We start from the raw sequence: 24,190 nt of genomic DNA, 5'->3' as shown, positions 1-24,190 counted from the left end.
TTGAGCCACAACTCAGCTTTTTAGGGTTAATTGGAGAGTCTCATGCACTTTCCTGCCTGGGCTAGCTTCTCGCCGCAATCCTCAGATCTCAGCCTCCTGAGTAGCTACTAGCATTACAGGTGAGCCACCAGCCCCTGGCTTTGTATGACTCTTAAAGTTAAAAAATGAGTTATTAAACAAGTTTTATGCTTGAGTCTGATGACTTAGGCCCTCATCCTCAGACCTCCAGGGAGGCTAATTGACCCTTCTGCCTGGACAGTACTTTGTTGGGGAAGTGTAAGCAGTAGCTGTGTTGTTTTGTATGTTGGACTGATAGAAGTAACTGGAACACGAGAAGAAATTCTGAAAGGAGTGGGGGCTCCCTAATCACTAGTCTTTACTTTCTTCTTGTAGATTCCTCCCCTACTAAATAACTTTGGGACTTGTTACAGGTATTTCTTACATGAACACTCTATGCCTGGCAGTAATAACTCTAAGAGATAAAAAACAACAACAAAAACTTGTCCACATAGAACCCACAGTGTACTAATTAGTTAGTGCCCGTAGCTACTAAAACCTGCAGGGGGAACTGAAATGGGGAACAACAGGGAAACAGTTTGGAGTTTTTAGAGGGAAGATTAGGAAGTTGTGGACAATTGTGCAAATGAAACATCCAAACCAATCCAAATCAGGCCACTGAATGAGAATCTAGAACCATGATTCTCAGTGGGAGCTTTTAGACATTTGTGGTAGAGTTGGGCAGTAATAATAGTTTTTTCTTTTTTTTCTTTCTTTTTTCTTTTTTTCTTTTTGGTTGGTTGTGGGGCTTGAAATCTGGGCCTGGGCGCTGTCCCTGAGCTCTTCAGTTCAAGATTAGCGCTCTACCACTTGAGTCATAGCACCACTTCCAATTTCTGGTGGTTTACTGGAGATAAGAATCTCACAGACTTTCCTGCCGGTGTTGGCTTTGAACCGTGATCCTCAGATCTCACCTCCTGAGTAGCTAGGATTACAGGTGCGAGCCACTGGCACCCAGCTTTAAAAAAAATGCTATTATGCTGGGTGCCAGTGGCTCACGCCTGTAATCCTAGCTACTCAGGAGGCTGAAATGTGAGGATCACAGTTCAAAGTCAGCCTGGGTAGGAAAGTCATGAGACTCTTATTTCCCATCAAACACCAAAAAGCCAAGAAGTAGAACTGTGCCTCAACTGGTAGAGCATGATCCTTGAGCAAAAGAGCTCAGAGGACAGTGCCCAGACCATGAGTTCAAGTACATATAACAACAACAACAACAATAATAATAGCACTTTTTAAGTGGGAGAAGGCCAGAGGTGCTGTACGTTCTGTACTACATGGATAATATTGTGTGACTCCTGAATGTCCCACTGGTCACTACTATAGGTGAAAATTCTGTACCCAATTGTCCAACAAGTCCATTTTTCATACAGACACAAATTCTATTCTAATATGATTTTACTATTCCAGGGAGGTAAATACTATGCAAAGTGAATAAAGATTATACCTTGTTTTGTTCAGACTGTACTAAGGGTTATTCACCATTTCAGGGCATCTTGTCAGCAACAGTAATTCTACTGTGGTATTGGAGACTCTGATTGGCATCTGGAGCTGTTGAATTTGGGTCAATGCTTCTCAAACCCTAGGATGCACGTGAGTCACCTGGGGATCTTGTTTCATTTTTTTTTTTTAAACAATGGAAGGGACTGTTTGGGTAATAGTGGCAAAGATCCAATGGTGAGAGACTGAGCATATCAAAGAAGGACAAGCTAAGGAGTGAGTTCTCTTAGAGGGCAGGAAAGGAGGGCATCTGGGCGTCAGGAAAGAACCTGGCCTTTGTTAAGAACAGCTAGTTTTGTGAAAGGAGGGAAGAAAGACAGAATGGCTTGAGATGCAGGGCGATTTAGAATGTCACATTCCCCATATCCTTCCCCTCACCTACAACATAACTAGACACTTTTCTGTCTTCAGCTTTTTTCTTTAGAACTGGCCTGGAGTTGTGGGGAAGGGTGGAAAAAGAGAAGAATGGAGGAGGTCAGGACAGGGCCTTTGGAAAATGATATGTAAGTAAAGTACTGCTGTTACCATTACTGCTGTTATTATTGTTCCTCTGGGTCAGTGCTGACCAATAGGACTTCTGCAGTAATGGAAATGTTTTATATCAGTGTCATTCTATATGATGGCCACTAGCCATATGTGGTTATGGAGCCCTTTTAGCTGTGCCTAGTGCATCTGAATTTAAAATTTTATTTAATTTTAAATAAATTTAAATAACCACATTTGTTTTTATGTGGAGATGAGCTCTAGGTTTACATCTTCTGTCAGTGTGGCTCTTCAGAATATAACTCTGTAAGCTTGCTGCCAGTGCCTTATGTCTATAGTCCTAGCTATGCAGGAGATGTACTAGAACCTAGCTACTGGGATCTGATAATTGCAGTACAAAGCCATCCCAGGTGGACAAAAATCAAGACATAGATACTAATTCTCTAATTAAATTTATTTTATTTTTTTGTCGGTCATAGGGCTTGAACTCTGGGCCTAGGCGCTGTCTCTCAGCTCTTCAGCTCAAGGCTAGCATTCTACCACGTGAGCCACAGTGCCACTTCTGGTTTTCTGGTGGTTTATTGGAGATAAGAATCTCATGGACGGGCTGGGAAGGTGGCTCAGTGGTAGAGCACTTGCCTCACATGCATGAGGCCCTGGGTTCCATTCCTCAGCACCACATAAGCAAAAAAGAAAAAACCCGGAAGTGGCACTGCGCCTTGAGTCTTGAGCTGAGGGACAGCGCCCAGGCACAGAGTTCAGGCCCACCACCGGACCCAAAAAAACAAAAACAAAAACAACCCCCCCGCAAAAAACCAAAGAATCTCATGGACTTTCCTGCCTGGGCTGGCTTTGAACTGTGATCCTCAGATCTCAGCCTCCTGAGCAGCTAGGATGACAGGCGAGAGCCACAGGTGCCTGGTGTTTGAATTAAAATTCTTAATTCTTGAATTAAAAAAGCCAGACTGTTGGTGTGGCTCATGTGGTAGAGCATCAGCCTTGAGAAAAAAAGCAAAAGTTAAGGAACAGCACCAAGACCCCGTGTTCTAACTCCAGTACTGGCACACACACACACACACACACACACACACACTCTCTCTCTCTCTCTCTCTCTCTCTCTCCACTCTCTCTCTCTCTCCTATACACTGTCTTTTCGTATCAAAAGCTTTGGACCAGGGTCTATCTTCAGCTGTGCCCTTTCCTGGCTGTATGACCTTGAACAATGAAGCTCCTTTTCTGGAACTCAAGGTTTTGTGTTTCCTTCTCTGAGAAGGGAGATGAAAAGTGTCAAATAGACTTAAAGGTGTGAAGGCAGCAGGAACTGTGAAGGGCTGAACAATGTTATCAACCGAGAGACAGCCCATCTCTCCTTGCCAGCTGCCCTTATCAGAATGGCTCAGTGCTAGGCCAAAGACTTGTGCTCCAGAAGTGCCTTCTGAACAGCCTGTGAGGACCTGGCCCTTCCCCTTCTGTGTGAGTGGCCCCTGCCCTCATTGTGGGCCATTTAATGTAATTATTTGATATATTTTCCTAACCCCTGAGGGTAGGACCAGTGTGCTGGCTAGGTGCTTTTGCATCCCTGGGGACTTCTGAATTCCTAGGTATTCATCTAATATTTGTGCAATTAGTGGGTAAAATGGGGTGCTGGCCTTTGAAATTAAGGGTGATTACAAAGTATTTTGAGCTCAATAGCTTTACAAGATCCATTACCTTTTCTTTCTTTTTTTTTTGGGTCCGGTCATGGGCCTGAACTCTGGGCCTGAGCGCTGTACCTCAGCTCTTCAGCTCAAGGCTAGCACTCTACCACTTGAGCCACAGTGCCACTTCTGGCTTTTTTTTTTTTTTTTTCTGGTTATGTGGTGCTAAGGAATCGAACTCAGGGCCTCATGCATGCAAGGCAAGCGCTCTGCCACTGAGCCACCTTCCTAGCCCCACCTTTTTTTATAATGATGCAAAAATACTGGAAAGGACCAAAAGGCCATAGAAAGCTTGGTGTAAATGATTACTTTTTGTTGTTGTTGTTGGTTGTGGGGCTAGCCCCTGAGCTCTTTTGTTCAAGGCTGGAACTCTATCACTTTGAGCCACAGCACCACTTCCAGTTTTCTGATGATTAATTGGAAACAAGAGTCTCAGAGACTTTCATGCCCAGGCTGGCTCTGAACCATGATTCTCAGATCTCAGCCTCCTGAGTAGCTAAGATTACAGGTGTGAGTCACCAGCACCCAGCTGATTAAATGATTCTTTCTTCTTCTTTTTTTTCCAGTCCTGGGGCTTAAACTCAGGTCCTGGGCACTGTCCCTGAGAGTCTTTTGCTCAAGGCTAGCACTCTACCACTTGAGCCACAGTGGCACTTCCAGCTATTTGTTAATATAGTACTGAGGAATCGAACCCAGGGCTTCATGCATGAGAGGCAAGCACTCTACCAGTAAGCCACATTCCCAGCCCTAAATGATTCTTAAGGTACATTATTCAGAGGAGTACAAAGAAGAGTAAAAGCACAAAGAGATCTTTTTACTTTGTATTAAGTAAAAAAATGAAAGCTGAAGGTATCTAATGATCTAATGATAATGGTGAAGATATATATATATAAATGAATGTATATGTATATATATATATATATATATGCATGGAGAAAGACAGGGACAATTCCACATGTACAAAGAACAGTAATACTACTAGGTAAGATACATTTTTCTCCTTCTAAAAGGTTGATTTCATTTAAAAATGTATTAGGAAAAGCAAAAATGGAGACAGAAAACACTGGGGGTGTAAATGGAGAGGCACAGTAAAATGACAGGAGGCATGTCTGATGGAGGGTCATAAAATGTTCGAAACTGATTCATGTTGATATACTACTTGGTAAAAATTACTATTAAAATCATTAAGTTGTACATTTGAAATAAACACTTATATGTTTGTATCCTTAAAAAATAAAGCATAAGGGGCTGGGAAGTTGGCTCAGTGGTAGAGCACTTGTATTGCATGCCTAAGGCCCTGGGTTCGATTCCTCAGCACCACATAAGCAAAAAGAAAAACAAAGCCAGAAGTGGCGCTGTGGCTCAAGTGCTAGAGCACTAGCCTTGAGCTGAAGAGCTGAGGGACAGTGCCCAGGCCCAGAGTTCAGGCCCCACAACTGGAACCCCCCCCCCCCCCAAAATAAAATAAAGCATAAGTATTTAGTCTTTGTGTGTGTGTGTGTTGGTCATGGGGCTTGAACTCAGGGCCTTGGGTGCTATCCCTGAGCTCTTCAGCTGAAGGTGAGCACTTACCACTTGAGCCACAGCACCACTTCCCATTTTCTGGTAGTTAATTGGAGATTAGAATTTCACGGACTTTCCTGCCCCAGCTGACTTCAAACCATGATCCTCAGATCTTAGCCTCCTAAGTAGCTAGGATTACAGGGGTGAGCCACCAGCGCCAGGCTAAAGTCTTTTGTTGTAACACCCAATTCTACTTTCCAGGTACTGTTTGGTCTTTCTTTCTGGCTTGTTTCTATTCAGAGCTCAACATTATTATAGATATATCCTTTTTGTAACTTTCTTCTTTCTGTGCTTAGGTCATAAGGGCCATGAAAATGTAACGTTATCTGCTGTGGGAATGAGATTGGGGTAGAAGGAGTTGTAATGGGGCAAAGAGGGGGAAGGCCACATTTTTTTATTTTTACATTTTCTTTACTTTTGTATCTTTTTTTTTTTTTTGTCATGAGTGGAGTTGTAAACAATGAAGATTTCAAAATATGAGATACTATGGAATCCTTAATGCCATGAAATCTATTCTAGTTGTTTACCCAGTGCAGGACACCATGCTTGAGTCCTCCTCAATCTTTGTGACACTTCGTGTCACTGTGTCACACACAGATCTGTGTGGCAATACTACCTCTTCCATGGCAGATGAGTACACTAAGACCTAGATTTGCCTGAATCCCACTGCTAAGTGCGTACTGAATCCAGATCCTCACACCGCGTCTTTTCCCTTGATGGCCTTATGTTCATACGACAAAACCCAACTTTTAACACTCTTATTTCCTGGGCACAGATAGTCTTGCCCAGCCCCAGGTGTGGTGCCACAAATGTAGATCAGTGTTTCAGGCAACCGAGGAGCTCCAGAGAGTGTGCTCTGAGTTGAAGAAGGTGATGAAGATGATGAATAGATGAGGTGGGAATCTGGTGCCCAGCACCCACCTCACCAGGCTCCCAAGTTACAGACGATGGAAAGGACAGTTTTGTAGATCCGCGTGCCTGAGGGTCAAGCTGGTCTGAAGGACAAAGGGGAAGAGGCGTGCCTTGAAGCTGAAGGCCAGATGGTCAAAGCCTTGTTCTCACTGGAGTGTTCACTCTTCTTTTTCTTCTGTCAGGAAACGGAGCTGTTGGAATAGTCGAGCTTCCTAGGTCCCTCCTTGGCCTGACCCCGGAGTTGGATGGTCAGATCCGTGGCCTCAGGCTGGGACCTGCTTTGGGGTAAGGACCTGGTGCCCCTCACCAGTGAACCCCAGAACCCTGCCCCGTGCCTGGCACACGGGACAGACTCAGCAGGGCCTGAAGGATGCTGGGCACCAAGAAGGTGCCTGCCACCAACCGTAAAAGGTGAACCTTTACTGACTTGGCGACAGGCCTCAGGAACAATACCCCGTCGGTGCTCAGACCCAGCCCTACGGAGGAAAAGAAGTCTCGGGCCCAAACTGCACGTCTGGGAGCTCCACCAAGGGCGCAGACTTCGGTTCCGTGTCTCGTTAGGCGCCAGGAGAATTCACACCTATTGTTTCCTGCCATCTTCCCGACCGCTGCTACGTTACAATCGCAACTGTCCCAGTTTTTCCGACGTGGAAACTGAGGCTCAGAGTGGCTCCGTAACTTGGTCAAGGTCACACAGCTCGCGAGTGGGCGGGGAGCAGAGGCTGGCGAGGCGGATCCGGTAACCAGTCAGAGCACGGGGCCGCCCCTCCTCCACCCGGGAGGCCTGGCGGCGCCTCCCCCCCGCCCCAACCCCCTCCCTCGGCGAGGCGGCCGGGGCAGCGGCGCGTGCCGCACTGGAGCGCGAGGTTTGGGGAGGCCCGCACGCCATCGCCGCGGCCGCCAGCCGCTCCCAGGTTCGGAACTTACGAAGTTTCCGTACACTTCGTTCGCCTCCCAGCGCAGCTCGAGGGCGCTCCCTTGGCGGTTACGCCGCCAGCGCAGCGGGGCTCAGGTGCTGCGGCGGGCGGGGGCCTAGCTCTGGGAGGGAGGCTGGGACGCAATGTACGTAAGGGTCCGCTTACAGGTGCATGCGGCCGCCGCTAGCGTGAGCTTCCTGCGCGCCCCAAGGTGCGCAGTTGGCGCAGGCGGCGGCGGGCGCTGGCCGGCTCTCTCAGGTGCGGCAGAGCGCGCGTGGAGGGGGCGCGCGGCGAGCGAGGGGCGGGCTTTCCGTTCCCCAGCAGCCGCGGGGCCCGCCCCCCGACCTGGCCAATGGGCGTGCTCGGCGGCGTCACGTGCTCGCCGCCGCCGCTGCCGCCGCCGGAGCGAAGACCGGAGCCGCGAGCGCCACCAGGGCAGCAGCCGCCGCAGCCGCCGCCGCTGGGCAGAGGAGCCGGAGACGCGGACGGTCGAGGGTGGCGGCGGCGGCGGAGCAGGAGCGGGGACTGGGCGCGGGCCGAGCGCGGCGGCGCGGGTAGGCTGCGGCGGGGAGCTGGCGCCTGCGCGGCGGGCCGTCCCGGGCGGGCGGCGGTTGAGGCGGCGGTTGAGGCGGTTGGCGGAGCCGGCCCGGGCCCCGCATTGTTTGTTGTGCGTCCTTAGCAGCGGCGGCGGCTGAGGCGGAGAGCCGGGCGCAATCCCGGCCCCGCGGCTCCGGCTTTGTGGCCGCCGCCGCCGCCGAGGTGCCCGGACCGCTTCGGGCAAGGGCAGCGGGCCGCCTCGCTCACCTTGGGGGCGCCGGGTCCCGGTCCCCAGCCGCGGGAGGGCGTGGGCAGCGTGCGGGGCGCGCGCCGCCGGCCCCGGGCGGGCTGTGGGGCCGGGGGCTCCGGGCAGGTGTTGGAGGACGTTGAGGGCGGGAGCTGGCGGGGGGGGGGGGGGAGTGGGCTGCGTGTAGGGCGGGCAGAGGGCGTGGGCAGAATTGGGGAGATTGGAGGGTGAGGAGGCTCAGGCCCGGAGGAGGAGGAGGATCTCCCGGCAGGTCTGGGGGAACCCCTGGGGGCCAGGGCGTGAGCCGGAGAGATGGAGGGCATTCCGGTGAGAGAGGGGACAGCGTGCTGGGTTTCCGAAGGGTGTGAGGGGACTTTGGGGGAGGGGGGGAACACAAGGGCAAGTGGGATGGGCACGGAGGGAGAAGACGGGGGGGACTCGAGGCAGACATGGCAGGAGCTGATGCCCTGGTTAGCACTGCGCGTGGGGAGGGGCAGGGAGTGGGGCGGCCACGGGACGCGTGGAGGGGGATGGTGGAGGAGGCGGTCGGTAGGGCCAAGTGGGGAAGTGTGGCAGGCGGGCGGAACACCCAGAGGGCCGGGAGAAAGAGAGGGAAGGGGGAGGTGTTTGAGGGTCTCTGGAGTGATGCTGAAGGAGATGAGAAGGGTATTCAGGCAGGAGATTGGGGGGGGGGGGGACGGGTAGGCCCAGGACTCCCGGAGTCCTAGGGAGAGATGTTTGGTCACAAGGTGGAGGTGTGGAGGGAACTCGAAGAGGGTTGACTTGGGAGGGGAGAATGGCAGGTACCTGTCCTGTTAGTGCTCTGGGGACAGAGGTGTAGGGTGGAAGGGGGAGGGAGGGTTATTGCAGCAGAAATACCCTGGTGATGGAGGACTTTGGGAGAGAAATGGGGACAAGGAGGTAAGGCGATTTGAATGGACAGAAGGCGTCAGGTTAGGAGGTGAGTGTGGGGCGCTAAATAGGCAGAAGTGAATGAAATGGCGGGTAGGCGTGTGGGAAATATAGATGAAGGCGTGGGGAGCAGGAGAGGGAACTTTGAAGTTGGGAGGACACTGGAGGGGAAAGGTGTGGGGCTGGATGGAGAGTGTGAGGTGTGGGCTACCAGGGGTGGAGGGGAAGTAGAGAAATGATCTTGGAGTGGCAGATGAAATGTGAGAACAGATGGAAGGAAAGGTGTCTGGGGCAGGAAGTGTGGAGAGAAGTTGGGGAGGAGGAGGAAGATGGAGGGTGTGTGTGTATGTGTAAAGGTGTACTGATATGGAGTACCATATGTGGAAGGAGGGGGCACTGTGTGGAAAAGGGACTAAGTAGTGGACATAGGGAAGGCAGTGGGAGAGATGGGATATTTCAGGGTAGAATCAGTAAAGGAATGCACAGTACTTATACTGGGTAAGGGTATATGAAGGCAGACATGTGTGGTCATGTCTGTAACTAGAGTGGGAGGGGGTGGGGGGCGTAAGAAGCCCAGGTTTAGGCCAGGAAATTACTATTACAGTTGTAGGGAGTATGGGGCTTCCAAGTATGTAAATGTGGAGAGACTGGGACATTTAGAAATGTTTAGGTCACTGAAAGTATAAGGAAGGGTATAGTGCAGAAATTGGAGGGAAAACTGAAGAGAGGAGTGAATTCTAGACTTACAGTAATTGCAGATTGGATGCAAGTGAACAGGGATGGTAGATCCTGGAATGATGAAAGTGGAGGATATTCAACTGTACTACATCAGAAAGTTTTATGCTAATAGGATCAAAGATAACAAAGCCTGATTTTTAGCTCTGGAATCAGTGAATGGGAAAGGATAAGGAAGTGCTGTGTGCTCACTCTGAAGTTGGTAAGAGGTGTGTGGTACAAGTCCTTGTAGCATAACTATCTGATGAACGAACACTTTATAAGAGCCATACAGGGACATGAGGAGTGAACCAAAAGAATGGAAATGGCATTATAGCAGGTGCAGGACAGATGTCTTTGTGAATCTGCAAGACAGCAGGGCCTAGCGGCCAGTAGCGTTCAAGGACTGTGTGTAGGAGAGGGAGGAAGGGATACCTTGGTGCAGTGTTTCAGATACCCTGGTGCTTTCTGGGTAATGGGGCATTATTCAGGCATTGGATGATGTAATATCTGAATGCCATGTTACAGGCTGACAGAAATGTACACCTGGCTCCTAAAAGTAGCAGAAATAGAGCTTTTGGATTTTCAAAATTCTTTACAATTATGACTAACTGATACTGGGTTGTTGAGGTTCCCCCCGCCCTCCCCAATACATGTAGGTTTTTGGTGGAGATTTTCTGGTATTTTGATTTGCGTTGAAATGTGTGATTTTTTTATTGAGGAAAGACAATTTTGGGGTTGGGTTGACATATGGTCATGAGCTTTCCAGACATATGGAAAATAACCTTTAGGAGTTTGAACATAGACATTTCAATGCCTGTCTCATTCAGTGGTTTGTGTTAGATTCTTTGGGATTTGGAAGGATTAAGCAAACTATACTTTGAAACAGCTTCAGTAAAGCAGGGTTTCCTACAGTCTTGGAAAATGATTTCCCTTTTGCCAGTTGAAAATTTAGTTTTGTCAAATGTTGCTAAAAATTAAATTTTATTATATTAACAGAAGTAACCTCATGGGGCTAGGGAGGTGGTTCAGTGGTAGAGTGCTTGCCTTGCATGGATGCATGAGGCCCTGGGTTCCATTCCTCAGCACCACATAAACAACAAGAAAAAAGCCGGAAGTGACCCTGTGGCTCAAGTGGTAGAGCGCTAGCCTTGAGCTGAAGAGCTGAGGGACAGCGCCCAGGCCCAGAGTTCAGGCCCCAAGACCAAAAAAAAAAAAAAGTAACCTGATATATTATCTTTCTATTGACTTAATTGGCTTAATTAGTGTGTAGTCTGGTATCTTAATACTATTTCAAAAAGAAGTTCTGCCTAGGAAACTTGGGGGTTTTCTTCTTTTGTCAGTTTAGGAAGTATCTTAATGCACACCCATTCTATATTCAAATAGTACATTTGGGTGGGAAGTGGAAATCTTGCCTAAACATAATGAGGACTGAAGAGAATACTAAATTTTAAGTAGTCTGAGTGTAAATATAAATATTTAAAAAATAAACTGGAAGCTAATGTTTTCAAAATCCATATTTAAATTGCCAAGCAGGCAGCAAAATAATGCCCAGAAGGAATTGCTACAAGATTTTATTTTTGGAGGGAAAGATTTTAAAGTACAAAATGTCCCCCCCCCCCCCCTTTTTTTTTTTGATACTGTTCCTGGCGCTTGAACTCAGGGCCTGGCTGTCCCTGAGCTCTTTTACTCTAGTGCCTTTGAGCCACAACTCTACTTCACAGTTTCCTGCTCTACTTCACAGTTTCCTGCTCAGACTGGTTTCAGATCTCATTCCTCATATCTCATCCTCCTGAGTAGCTAGGATTACAGGCATGAGCCACTAATGGCAGGCTGCCAGATTCCTTTGATTGAGGCTCTTGGAATATTTTGTGATAGGATGTATATAACAACATACCTATAAGGGGCGTATCTGGCCCCCTTTGCTAATGCAGAGAATTCAAGCAGTAGAATATAAGGTAAATAAAATATGAAATTCTCTCAGAATGGCCATTGCTTTCTTATATTTTTAAAACCTTTTGTATTATTATAAAGGTGATGTGTGTGTGGCGGGGTTTACAGTTATGTTTCCTTACATTTTCAAAAGTCTATTAATTTGGGTAAGCAGAACTTTCTTCCTCAGAATACTCAATTATGACACACTGTGTAGTGGTCTGATACATTGTTCCATGAAGTTGTATAGTTTAAGTAACTTCAAGGCATTTTAAAATAAGAAGTTTGTGAGTCAAAGAAGGCAGGTTATTTAGACTTTGTAATCTGAATAATTGAATTCTGGTTTTGTTTTTGCTGGTCACTTGCTTGAAAAGATACTTTATCCCTTTGTGTTTGTTTCTCTTTCAGAAACTTGACTCTTTATCTGTCTTGCATGAGTATTGAGATGGTTTCTATAAAACAAGTTTAAATCTTTTGGAAAACTATGAATATAGAATGTAGAATATATGTATGTATATATATATATACATATCTCCCTCCCTCCCTCCCTCCCTTCCTTTTTTGTTGGTTGTGGGGCTTGAACTCTGGTCTCAAGGGGAGCATTCTACCATTTGAGCCACAGTGCCACTTTTGGTTTTCTGGTGGTTAATTGGAGATAAGAGTCTTATGGACTTTACTGTCGGGGCTGGCTTTGAACGGGGATCCTCAGATCTCAGCTTCCTGAGTAGGTAGGATTACAGGCATAAGCCACTGACACCCGGTTTCGTGACAGTCTTATCTCCAATAAACTACTCAGAAAAAACTGAGAGTGGTTCTGTGGGCTCAACTGATAGAGTGCCAGCCTTGAGCACAAGAGGCTCAGGGACAGCACCCAGGCCCTGAGTTCAAGCTCAGGACAGGAAAAAAACCAACCAACCAACAACAAAAAAATGTTTGCATATGTATATTAGTGCCATTGAACTTTCTGCTCCTGATTGATTGGAGAGTCCCATTTTTTTTTTTTTTTTTTTTGTTGGCCATGGATCTTGAACTCTAGGCCTGGGCGATGTCCCTGAGCTCTTCAGCTCAAGGCTAGCACTGTACCACTTGAGCCACAGCACCACTTATGGCTTTTTTCTGTTTATGTGGTGCTGAGGAATCGAACCCAGGGCCTTTTGCATGTGAGGCAAGCACTCTACCACTGAGCCACCTTCCCAGCCCACTTTTTTTTTTCTTCCCTTTTTAAGGTTTTGGTTATCAAAAAATTACCTATCATGGGATATCTTTAAGTCCATTGACATGTATGTGGCTTGAGAGGTGATAAATTGTAAGTCCCTTTACAACATTGTATTTGATTTTCTAGTTGTAAAGAGCCCCTAGATGCCTAGTCATGACTGGAAAGAAAAATGTAAGTGGCAAGTTACTTATGAGACATTAACTTGTTTGAGCTTGGTAAACCCCATCTTTGATAGTAGTCTTGCTGTGCTACCTAACTACTCTTACTAGTTTACTGTCTTATGTAATGTGTTTGGGCATTATAACCTATTTTACTACTCTTCTGTTTTCATTTGTATAGCATAAATCCTTTTATTAAAAGGTTGGTCTATCAAAATTTGTTTAGCTATACAAAAACTTTCTTTCTGACAGGTAACTATGAGTGGTGTCATACTCAATTTTAGAAATTAGATTTACATTTCAGTTCAAACAAATAATGACAGATTGATGATGATAGAATTTAAGGGGCTGGGAAGGTGGCTCAGTGGTAGAGCACTTTCCTTGCATGCCTGAGGCCCTGGGTTTGATTCCTCAGCACCACATAAGCAGAAAAAAAGCCGGAAGTGGCGCTGTGGCTCAAGTGGTAGAGCGCTAGCCTTGAGTTGAAGAGCTGAGGGATGAGCCCAGGCCCAGAGTTCAGGCCCCACAACCGGACCCAAAAAAAGAATTTAAGTATTTGAACTTCATTAGTTAATCTCTAATCTAGCTTTTAGTTCTATTCTGTTTTTTTCTTTCTTCTTCTTCTTTTTTTTTTTTTTTTGGTCGTGGGGCTTGAACTCTGGGCTTGGGCGCTGTCCCTGTGCTCTTCAGCTCAAGGCAAGCGCTCTACCGTTTGAGCCACAGCTCCACTTCCTTTCTTCTTCTTCTTCTTTTTTTTTTTTTTTTGGCCAGTCCTGGTGCTTGAACTCAGGGCCTGGGCACTGTCTCTGAGCTTCTTTTGCTCAAGGCTCTACCACAGCTCCGCTTCTGACTTTTTCTGTTCATGTGGAACTGAGGAATTGAACTCTAGGCTTCATGCATACTAGGCAAGCACTTTACCACTAAGCCACATTCCCAGCCTTTTTAGTTCTTATATTGAACAATGAGATGATGAAATGAAATGGCCTGAATTGTCACTTTCAAACCTAATTTGAGTAATTTTTTTTCAAAAATTTTTTGGCAGTACTAAGGTTTGAGGTTGGGTCCTCAAGCTTGCTAGGCAGATGTTTTTAATGCTGAGCCACACTTCCAGCTTTGAGCCTTGTGGTTTTTTTTTTTTTTTTGTCAGTCGTGGGGCTTGAACTCGGCCTGATAGCTGCCCCTTAGCTCTTCAGCTCAAGGCTAGTACTCTAGCACTTGACCTACAGCACCACTTCCTGTTTTCTGATAGTTTATTGGAGATAAGAGTTTCATGGAGTTTCCTGCCTGGGCTGGCTTTGAACCATGATCCTCAGATCTCAGCCTCCTGAGCCAGCCTTGTGGGTTATTTTTGAGATACAGTCTTGCTTCCTTTCTGGGATTAGCCTGGGTGTAGGCTTCCACAGTAGCTAGAATAACAGGTACTGAATCCAGCTCTTCATTGAGAAATGGGGTGTTGAGAAGTTTTCTGCTTGTACCAACCTTGAATCATGATCCTCCCAGGATTACAGGTGTGAGCTACAGGTACCAGCTTTGAATTTCTTGTCTGATATGTCTTTCAAGGACATAGGTACTGTCCCTGAGCTTTTTTGTTCAAGGGAGTGCTCTACTATTTGAGCCATTGCTCCACTTTCAATTTCTTGATGGTTAATTGGAGGCAAGAGTCTCATGAACTTTCCTACTCTGGCTGGCTTCTAACCGCAGTTCTCAGATCTCCTGAGTAGCTAGGATTACAGGAGCAAGCCACCAGGTGCCAAGCTGGAACCATGTCCTTTAAGTAAGAAGTCAAGTGCCTACTTTACAAAAGACTTTCCATATTTGAGTGACTTCCCATATTTGAGTGTGATTGAGGAAAGGAAGCAGCTGTAAATCTTAGCTATTTGATACTGAAATTCTCCTAACTTCTGACATAACTAACAGTATGTAAAACATTTGCTTTCTTTGGTTAACTTTTCACAACTTGAAAGGGCACAGTTGATTATAGCAACAATAAAATCACAGCATTGCATTTTGTGTGACTTCATGGCTCATTTCCATTTGAAAAGTGAAAATTCTGCAGCAGGTTGTGTAATAAATTCTGAGGTGTTTCTGGGTCATGGATAGGATATAGTTTCTTACTGCACCTGCAGAATTTCCTGTATGCAGTTTTCCAGGTGCTAAGGTTTTTTACAGTGTCCTTTTGTGCACATAAGCGTTTTATGAATTTGCTGTACTGTTGATATATAGTAACTAGTAATTGTCCTAAAAGGAGTTTTATCTAGGACTTAAAAAAATTTATCCTGGTTTAGTATGCCATTATTAAGCCTGTTTTGCAAGTTTGATTCAGTAAGCATGCATTGATGTTTACCAGAGGAATGTTTTGTGCCAGACCTAATATTGTTTTGAATAAGAATAGATCCTTCCATAGGTAGATTGACCCTTAAGGTGAAAATAGAATCTGTGATTATCATTTGATATTCATCAAACATTACATCAGATCATAAACCTTCTGTACAGCTTAGCCAACCTACATTATAACCTAATGAAGTTTTTGGTACTGGCTAGCTCATGAGTTAAATGATTGGATAACTTAGTATTAGCAAAGTTAGTTGACTAGAAGGAAAGGTATTGCAGTTTTTGTGTGTATGTTAGCAGATGGAAAGAATAAAGACTTTAAGGCTTTTTTTTTTTTTGGTGCTGGTCCTGGAGCTTGAACTCAGGACCTGGGTGCTGTCCCTGAGCTTTTGTGCTCAAGGCTGGAGCTTTACTATTTGATCTACCTGTCTACTTCTGGCTTTTTGGGTGCTTAATTGGAGATAAGAGTCTTTCTGCTTTCTGGCCTGGCTGGCTTTGAGCCATGATCCTCAGATTTCAGCCTCCTGAACAGCTAGGATTTCAAGCCTGAGCCACTGGTGTCTGGCTGTGTCTGCTGTTTTTGAGTCAAGGTTTGTGTGGAAGTACAGATAACAAACAATAGGAATGAGGGTTTTAAAAAGATGGTATCTTTTGGAAGATTTTTTTTGAAATTTTTATTTTTTTAAATTGTTTTAGAGATGATATACAGCAGGATTATCTTTACACATATGAGTGGTAAGTGCATTTCTTTCCTTTTTCTTAGTATTAGCTGTTCCCCCCTCTCTCATACCCTCCCTACCTCCCATCTCCACCCATGAGTTGCTTAGTTCACTTTCTTCAATGTCCACTGCAGCTGATGGGCCCTGCTGCTGCACTTTTCACCCACTTTCCACTGATTCTGTGCCCTTCTCCCACCTTCCCTCAGATGTGCAAAATGTACACTGTATGTGAGTTAAAGGATACAGAGTCCTCTAAAAAGAATAAGACAAAAAGAGGTCCTTTGTTTCCTTATACAAGATGGTATCTTAAAAGTAACTATTAGCTGTGGTTGCTTCTCATCCCCCAGCTATGTGGTAAATGTGGAATTATATAGAGTAGAATTTTGAAACTGGTCAGTTTTATGTTTAGTGGTGTGCTTTTACTGCTGTAGCTCAGAATTCACCTATTTGTAGCCAGGCTCTGGTGGCTCATACCTGTAATCTTAGCTACTCTGGAGGCTGAGATCTGAGGATTAAAGTTGAAAGCCTGTCTAGATAGGAAGTCTATGGATTCTTATCTCCAACGAATCACAGAAAATGGGAAGTGGTGCTTTGACTCAAAATGGTAGAGCTTTAGACTAGAGCAAAAGAACTCAGGGACCGCAGCCAAGCCCCATGACTGACCCCCCCCCCCCCCCACTCCACCCCTAAAACTTTTTTTACACACTTGGACTTTGGTCCCTCTGCTCTGTGTAAAAATGTAGAAGAACAACACTATATTACATTTGGAGAAATGAAGGCACAAGCAGTTGATTCCAGAGCAGAGGGAGGCAAACTTTTAGGTCATCCTTCAGAAACTGGATATTACATTCCTGTTAGTCCCTGAATTTGTTAAAGGTGGTTTGATGAATTGAACAAATTTGAAAACTTTTTGCAGTTAAGCCACTGTATACAGTGATTCTATTGACAGCATGGATAATACTTAGTCGTTTAGGAAGTTCAGCGTCCCAGGGTTATGGAAGTAGTAATGGATGTGAGAAAAAGGGCTAGTAAATTCTTTTTTTTTTTTTTTAATAATGTTTTGGGTTTTTTTTTTGATCCGGTCGTGGGGCCTGAACTCTGGGCCTGGGCATTGTCCCTCAGCTCTTCAGCTCAAGGATAGCACTCTACCACTTGAGCCACAGCGCCACTTCAGGCTTTTTTATTTTTTCTGCTTATGTGGTCCTGAGGAATTGAACCCAGGGCCTCATGCATACTAGGCAAGCGCTCTACCACTGAGCCACCTTCCCAGGGCTAGTAAATTCTTAAGGGTTTCCCAGCATCCTGTGTGCAACCTCAGTTGATGTGTTAGAACAATGTTTTTGACACTAGAAGACGACTGAGGTCAGATTTAGTGATTTACTGTTGTAGATCTTCTTGTTTAAAATTAAACACAACTAATTTTCAGGCTTACAGTGAAGATTAAGAAAATAAAATTAGCCAGGTGCTGGGGCTCATGCTTGTAATCCTATCTACTCAGGAGGTTGAGATCTGAGGATCATGGTTCAAAGCCAGCCCAGTCAGGAAAGTCTGTGAAACTTACCAGAAAACCAGAAGAGGTGCTGTAGGTCAAGTGCTAGAGCACTAGCTTTGAGCTGAAGAGCTGAGGGACAGCTCTCAGGCCCAGAGTTTAAGCCCTACTACCGACAAAAAATTAAAATAAAATAAAATAATAAACTGGGTTGCACAATTTATATTTTGATGGTACTGAGTCTGAACTTGTGCTTTGCATTTCTCAGCTTACTACCAGCTGGCACTCTACTACTTGAGCCACATTTTTCAGCCCTATTTTTTTATTTTTATTTTTGCCAGTCTTAGGTCTTGAACTCAGGGCCTGGGCGCTGTCCCTGAGCTGCTTTTGGTCAAGGCTAGCATGCTAGCACTTGAGCCACAGCACAACTTCCACCTGTTTTTGTTTGTTTATGTGGTACTGAGGAATTGAACCCAGGGAGGGCTTCATGCATGCTAGGCAAACACTCTACCACTAAGCCACAGTCTCAGCCCTTAGCCCTATTTTTTTTGCTGGTAACTTTTGAAGGAGTCTCATGGACTATTCTGCTCCAGCTGACTTTCAGCCATGATTCTCTGAATCTCAGCCTCCTGAGTTGTCTGGATTATAAGTGTGAACCATCAGTGCCTTATATAACTTTTTGTTTTTAAAGGAATGTAATAATTTGACTCAGAAAGTCATAAAATGTACATTAAAAAAGAACAGGAGAGTGAACTTGTACATACTCATGAACCAACCAGCTTCATGAATTAGCAGCAATTGGTTGACTTTTCACAATTATATTTTGTTGTTGTTTTTGGGTATTTATATCAAATATTGGACATCATATACTTTCATCCTTCAGTACTTCAGTATGTATTTCTAAATGATAAAAATTTAGCGAAAAACATAACCACAAAACCATTTAAACTCTCTACATTGACTCTTTTTTTTTTTTTTGGTCAGTCATGGGGCTTGAACTCTGGGCCTGGGCACTCTCCCTTAAGGCAAGTGCTTTACCACTTGAGCCACAGTGCCACTTCCAGTTTTCTAGAGGTTTATTGGAGATAAGAGTCTCACGGACTTTTCTGCCTAGGCTGGCTTTGAACCATTATCCTCAGATTCCAGCTTCCTGAGTAGATAGGATTATAGGCGTGAGCCCCCAGCACCCAGTTTACATTGACTCCTCTGTTTGGAAGGATCTGCGTTTGAAACATAGCCCTCCCACTGTGCTTTGTGTGTTAAACATATTATTTGCACTCTCTGAACTTCTGGTTCCTTATCTCTTACTTAGAGATAAAGCATTTTGAAGTTATTTTAAGCTTGAAAGAAACTACAAACAAAATTCCCAACACTGTGGTTCTTTGTAAGTGGCCCAACCTGTCTTATGAGCCTCCTCTGATACCTGAATTTCCTTTCCTTAGTATTCTAATATAGCATTCTGGAATGATAGCCCAGTGAAGTTTCTCCTTTACTGGGGTATTTGACTCTTGTGGTAAAATTCCGAAACAGTTGAAATGATGTCTTTTTTCCTCTCTTCTGCAACATTATTTCCTTGTCTACTGGCACACTCACACTGTGTCATTGCTATGTATATTTTTAACAACTGTATCTTGATTATATTGTATCCCTTCTAGCTACTATCCAATTTCTGTGCTTCTCTTTGAAGCAAAATTTACTGAATAAGTTGTTTCTACTCATCTTCAGTTTGCCTCTCCTCTCTCGGACTGAGGCTTGAACTCAAGGCCTCCTGCTCTTGCTTGTGTTTTTCACTGAAGGCCCAAGTTCTACCACTCAAGCCTCAGCTCCACTTCAAGCTTTTGCTGGATAATTGGAGAATTTGTCTGCCTGGGTTGGCTTTGAACCATCCTCAGCAGCCTCTTGAGTATCTAGTTACAGGTGTGAGCCAGTAGTGCCTAGCTTCCTGTTCTCTCACTCTAGTGAGACTTGCACTGTATTGAAACTTCTTGTAAAAACTACCAAGTTTAATTCTTACTTGACCAAATAGAAGCATTGGCACAGTGGATGCCTGCTTTCTTAAAACTTTCTAGTTTCTTGGATACCACACTCTGCTCATTTTTTCTCAATATTCTTGGCCTCAGACTCCTTAATATTGGACCATTTCATGAAGTCTTTTTTTTCTTCTTCTTCTTCTTCTTTTTGGGTGCTGTTCTTGAGCTGCTTTTTTTTTTTTTTTTTTTTGCTTCAGGGGAGCCTCTACTACTTGAGTCACAGCGCCACTTCCAGATTTTTTTTTTTTGGAGTAGTTTATTGGAGATGAGTCTCATGGACTTTCCTGGCCAGGCTGACTTTGAACCGAAATCCTCAGATCTCAGACTCCTGAGTAGCTTGGATTACAGGCATGAACCACTGGTACCTAGTGAGGTCTCTGGTTTGTTTTTTTTCCCCCTTGTTTTTTGTTTTTCTTCTTTGTTGGTGTTCTCATCCATTTTCATGGCTTTATTTCTTTATTTTTTATTTTGTCAGTTGTGGGTCTTGAACTCTGGGACTGGATGCTGTCCCTCAGCTCTTCAGCTCAAGGTGAGCACTCTACCACTTGAGCCATAGCACCACTTCCGGTTTTCTGGTGGCTTATGGAGATAGGAGTCTCACAGACTTTCTTGCCCGAGCTGGCTTTGAACTGTGATCCTCAGATGTCAGCTTCCTGAGTAGCTAGGATTACTGGCTTGAGCCACTGGTGCCGGGCTCAGTTTCATGGCTTTAAAAATCAAGTGTGAGCCGGGCGCTGGTGGCTCACGCCTGTAATCCTAGCTACTCAGGAGGCTGAGATCTGAGGATCGCGGTTCAAAGCCAGCCCGGGCAGGAGAGACCATGAGACTCCTATCTCCAATAAACCACCAGAAAACCGGAAGTGGCGTTGTAGCTCAAGTGGTAGAGCGCTTGCCTTGAGCTGAAGAGCACAGGGACAGCGCCCAAGCCCAGAGTTCAAGCCCCACGACCGACAAAAAAAAAAAAAAATAAATAAAAATCAAGTGTGTGCTGAATGACCCTACAGTTTTTTTAGTCTAGAACTCCCAAGTTGTGTATCCTACAGCCATAATGTTATTTCCATCTTACATATTTTATTGGTATCTCACATTGAACTTGTCCCAACTTAAACTCCTGATCTTTGTCATTCTCTATTCTTCCTGCCCCTTTTATAGTCTCAGTAAGTAGAGCTCCTCCATCTTTCCATTTGGTCAGACTAAAACTTGAGTCATCTTGATTCTTCACTACATATCACATTTGATTCATCAAGAAATTTTTCCAGCACTATCTTCAAAGTATATACTACTCAGATTTCTCATGAAATCTCTTGATTTCTCATTGTCTGAATTATTGCGGTAGCCTTTTTTTTTTTTTTTTTGCTTATGCCATATTGCAGCTGGAAAGTAAGCTAGATTTTGTCACCTCTAGTTAAAACTGTCTGTCTCATCTTGTTTAGAATAAAAGGCCAAACCTTTTTTTTTTGGTCGGTCATAGGGCTTGAACTCTGGGCTTGGGCGCTGTCCCTGCACTCTTCAGCTCAAGGCCAGTGCTCTACTGCTTGAGCACAGTGTACTACCAGTTTTCTAGTGGTTTATTGGAGATGAGAGTCTCACGGACTTTCCTGCCCGGCCTGGCTTTGAACTGCGATCCTTAGATCTCAGCCTCCTGAGTAGCTAGGATTACAGGAGTAAGCCACTGGTGCCCGGCTAAAAGGCCAAGTCTTTTTTTTTTTTTTTTTTTGGTCCGGTCGTGGGGCCTGAACTCTGGGCCTGGGCTCTGTCCCTCAGCTCTTCAGTTCAAGGCTAGCGCTCTACCACTTGAGCCACAGGGCCACTTCTGGCTTTTTTCTTTTGGCTTATGTGGTGCTGAGGAATCGAACCCAGGGCCTCAGGCATGCAAGGCAAGCACTCTACCACTGAGCTACCTTCCCAGCCCAGCCAAGTCTTTTTTTAGAGGGATTTTTTTTTTTTTGGGTCCGGTCATGGGGCCTGAACTCTGGGCCTGGGCGCTGTCCCTCAGCTCTTCAGCTCAAGGCTAGCACTCTACCACTTGAGCCACAGCGCCACTTCTGGCTTTTTTTCTGCTTATGTGGTGCTGAGGAATCGAACCCAGGGCGTCATGCATGCAAGGCAAGCAATCTACCACTGAGCCATCTTCCCAGCCCCACCTTGCCATTTTTTTTGCCGGTCATGGGACCTGAACTCTGGGCCTGGGCGCTGTCCCTCAACTCTTCAGCTCAAGGCTAGTGCTCTACCACTGGAGCCACAGCGCCACTTCCGGCTTTTTCTGTCTATGTGGTGCTGAGGAATCGAACCCAGGGCCTCATGCTTGCAAGGCATGCACTCTACTGCTGAGCTACCTTCCCAGCCCCCACCTTGCCATTTTTGAGCATGGTAAAAGCACCTGCTGCCATACTACAGAGCAACAACAAACTAAAGGACTGCTCTGAAGAAGCAAATACACCATCATTACTTTGTATGGCATGATCTATTCTTTGAAGTAAATTTATAATTATCAATGGGTGAATTTGCCAAGTATTTCTGAGGAAAAAACATGGCAAAGGAAATAATAGTAACCCATGTCACTTTCACACACACACATACAAATACAAACTGAGAAGAAGTGTATTGACTGTAGGCCAATGTTCAGATAAAGTGTTACTAATTTGTATTACATTGATATCATTTAGTCTATAAATTTTAGGCTATATATATTATATATATAAAATAGCTATAATTTGAACTCAATTTACTATGTACCAGATACTGAGCTGAGACTTAAAAACCTCATGTTTAATCCTACTCTGAGGAGTTGTGAAGTATCATACCTTTATTTCATATTTATTTTAAAAGACAGTCACATAGCTAGTAAGTATTAAAGAAAAGACTTAAAAATAAATCTAACCAAGACTAAAGCCTGTATACAGTTTGGTTCCAAAGAGAATGAAACTTCATTTCTTTTTTTCTTTTTTTGGTCCGGTCATGGGGCCTGAACTCTAGGCCTGGGCGCTGTCCCTCAGCTCTTCAGCTCAAGGCTAGTACTCTACCACTTGAGCCACAGCACCACTTCCGGCTTTTTTCTTTTTGCTTATGTGGTGCTGAGGAATCGAATCCAGGGCCTCATGTGTGCAAGGCAAGCGCTCTACCACTGAGCCACCTTCCTAGCCCTGAAACTTCATTTCTAAGACAAATAAAAAAAAGTGTTAATATTTGAGCCAAGGTACAAGGGCATTTTTAATTTTTAAATGAAGTTTTTGCAAGATGGAAATCCATTTTTTGGAAGTACCTATGGCTTAGATAATTAGCAAGTCACAAGGTCACTGTCAAAAATCTATACTTCTTTGGATAAACTATCAATACACTAAACTAAGGATATTTCCACTTTGCTGCTGTTGCTGTAGCTTTTATTCTTTTTCCTTTTGGCCGTCCTGGGGGTCGTGGGGCATGAACTCTGGACCTGGGTGCTGTCCCTCAGCTCAAGGCTAGCGCTCTATCACTTGAGACACAGAGCCACTTCCGGCTTTTTCTGCTTATGTGGTGCTAAGGAATCGAACCCAGGGCCTCAGGAATGAGATGCAAGCACTCTACCACTGAGTCACCTTCCCAACCCTAGCTTTTATTCTGTTATCAAACCTTTGCTTCAAAAAAGAAATCTCAGCCAGATACCAGTGGCTCATGCTTGTAAGCCTAGCTACTCAGGATGCTGAGATCTGAGGATTGTGGTTCAAAGGCAGGCCAGGCAGGAATAGTCTGTAAGACTCTAATCTCTAATAAACCACCAGAAAACCAGAAGTGGTGCTGTGGCTCAAGTGGTAGAGCCCTAGCCTTGAGCATAAATGCTGAGGGATAGTGTCCAGGTCTAAAATTCAAGCACCATGATCAACAAAAAAGAAATCTCTGGGGGCTGGGAAAGTGGCTCAGTGGTAGAGTGCTTGCCTTGCATGCATGAGGCCCTGGGTTTGATTCCTCAGCACCACATAAGCAGAAAAAGCTGGAAGTGAGGCTGACGCTCAAGTGGTAGAGTGCTAGTCTTCAGCTGAAGAGCTGAGGGACAGTGTCCAGGCCCAGAGTTCAGGCCCCACGACAAAAAAAAAAAAAAAGAAATCTTTGGCCAGGTATCAGTGGCTCATGCCTGTAATCTTACCTACTCAGAGGCTGATATCTGAAGATCACAGTTCAAAGTCAGCTTTGGCAGGAAAATCTGTAAGATTCTTATCTCCAATTAACCAACAAAAAGTAAAAAAAGCGGAGAGTTGGGCTCAAGTGGTAGAGTAAGAGTCTTGAGCAAAAAAGCTTAGGGACAGCACCCAGGCCCTGAGTTCAAACTCCAGGATCCAATCAAAGAAACAAAGAAACAACAATGACAAATCTGTCCAAATCAAGAAGTTATATTTTACATATCATTCTTTTATCCAAAATGGTGCACATTAAAGCATATACCTATGCTTACTTCTGAGGAGAAAAGTAATAAGGTTTATATGATACCCTATCAACAATTTCAGAGAAATGTCTGGAAACTGGCCTATAAGAAAGTGTCTTCAAACTTAAAAAAAAAAACTAAACAAGATTTTTTTTTTTTGTTTTGGCTTTTGTCAGTTGTGGGGCTTGAATTCTAGGTCTGGGGGCTGTCCCTGAGCTCTACCACTTGAGCCACAGTGCCACTTCTGGTTTTCTGGTTGTTTATTGGAGATAAGAGTCTTACAGACTTTCCTGCCCGGATTGTCTTTGAACCACCATCCTCAGATCTCAGTCTCCTGAGTAGCCAGGATCATAGGCATGAGCCACTGGCCGCAACATTGGTTT

At 45.0% G+C, this 24,190-nt stretch overlaps 1 protein-coding gene across 2 annotated transcripts in view; it reads left to right on the top strand.

The window, feature by feature from the left end:
• Positions 1–7,634: 7,634 nt before the first annotated feature.
• Positions 7,635–24,190, top strand: part of LOC122107043 (spermatid perinuclear RNA binding protein) — a 131,301-nt gene continuing 114,745 nt past the window's right edge. Inside the window, exon 1 of one of the 2 annotated variants that reach the window (XM_042678612.1) lies at positions 7,635–7,680. The gene's annotated coding sequence lies outside the window, so the exon portion shown is untranslated. Of the gene's footprint in view, positions 7,681–8,218; positions 8,238–24,190 lie in introns of those variants that run through there. The other variant, XM_042678613.1, reaches the window with a different exon arrangement.

Source organism: Dipodomys spectabilis, unplaced genomic scaffold (genome assembly GCF_019054845.1).
Source record: "Dipodomys spectabilis isolate Male_0828 unplaced genomic scaffold, ASM1905484v1 ptg000046l, whole genome shotgun sequence".
Taxonomy (NCBI): Eukaryota; Metazoa; Chordata; class Mammalia; order Rodentia; family Heteromyidae; genus Dipodomys; species Dipodomys spectabilis.
Note: the sequence above shows the minus strand (reverse complement) of the source record. Positions and strands in the feature narration are given on the sequence as shown.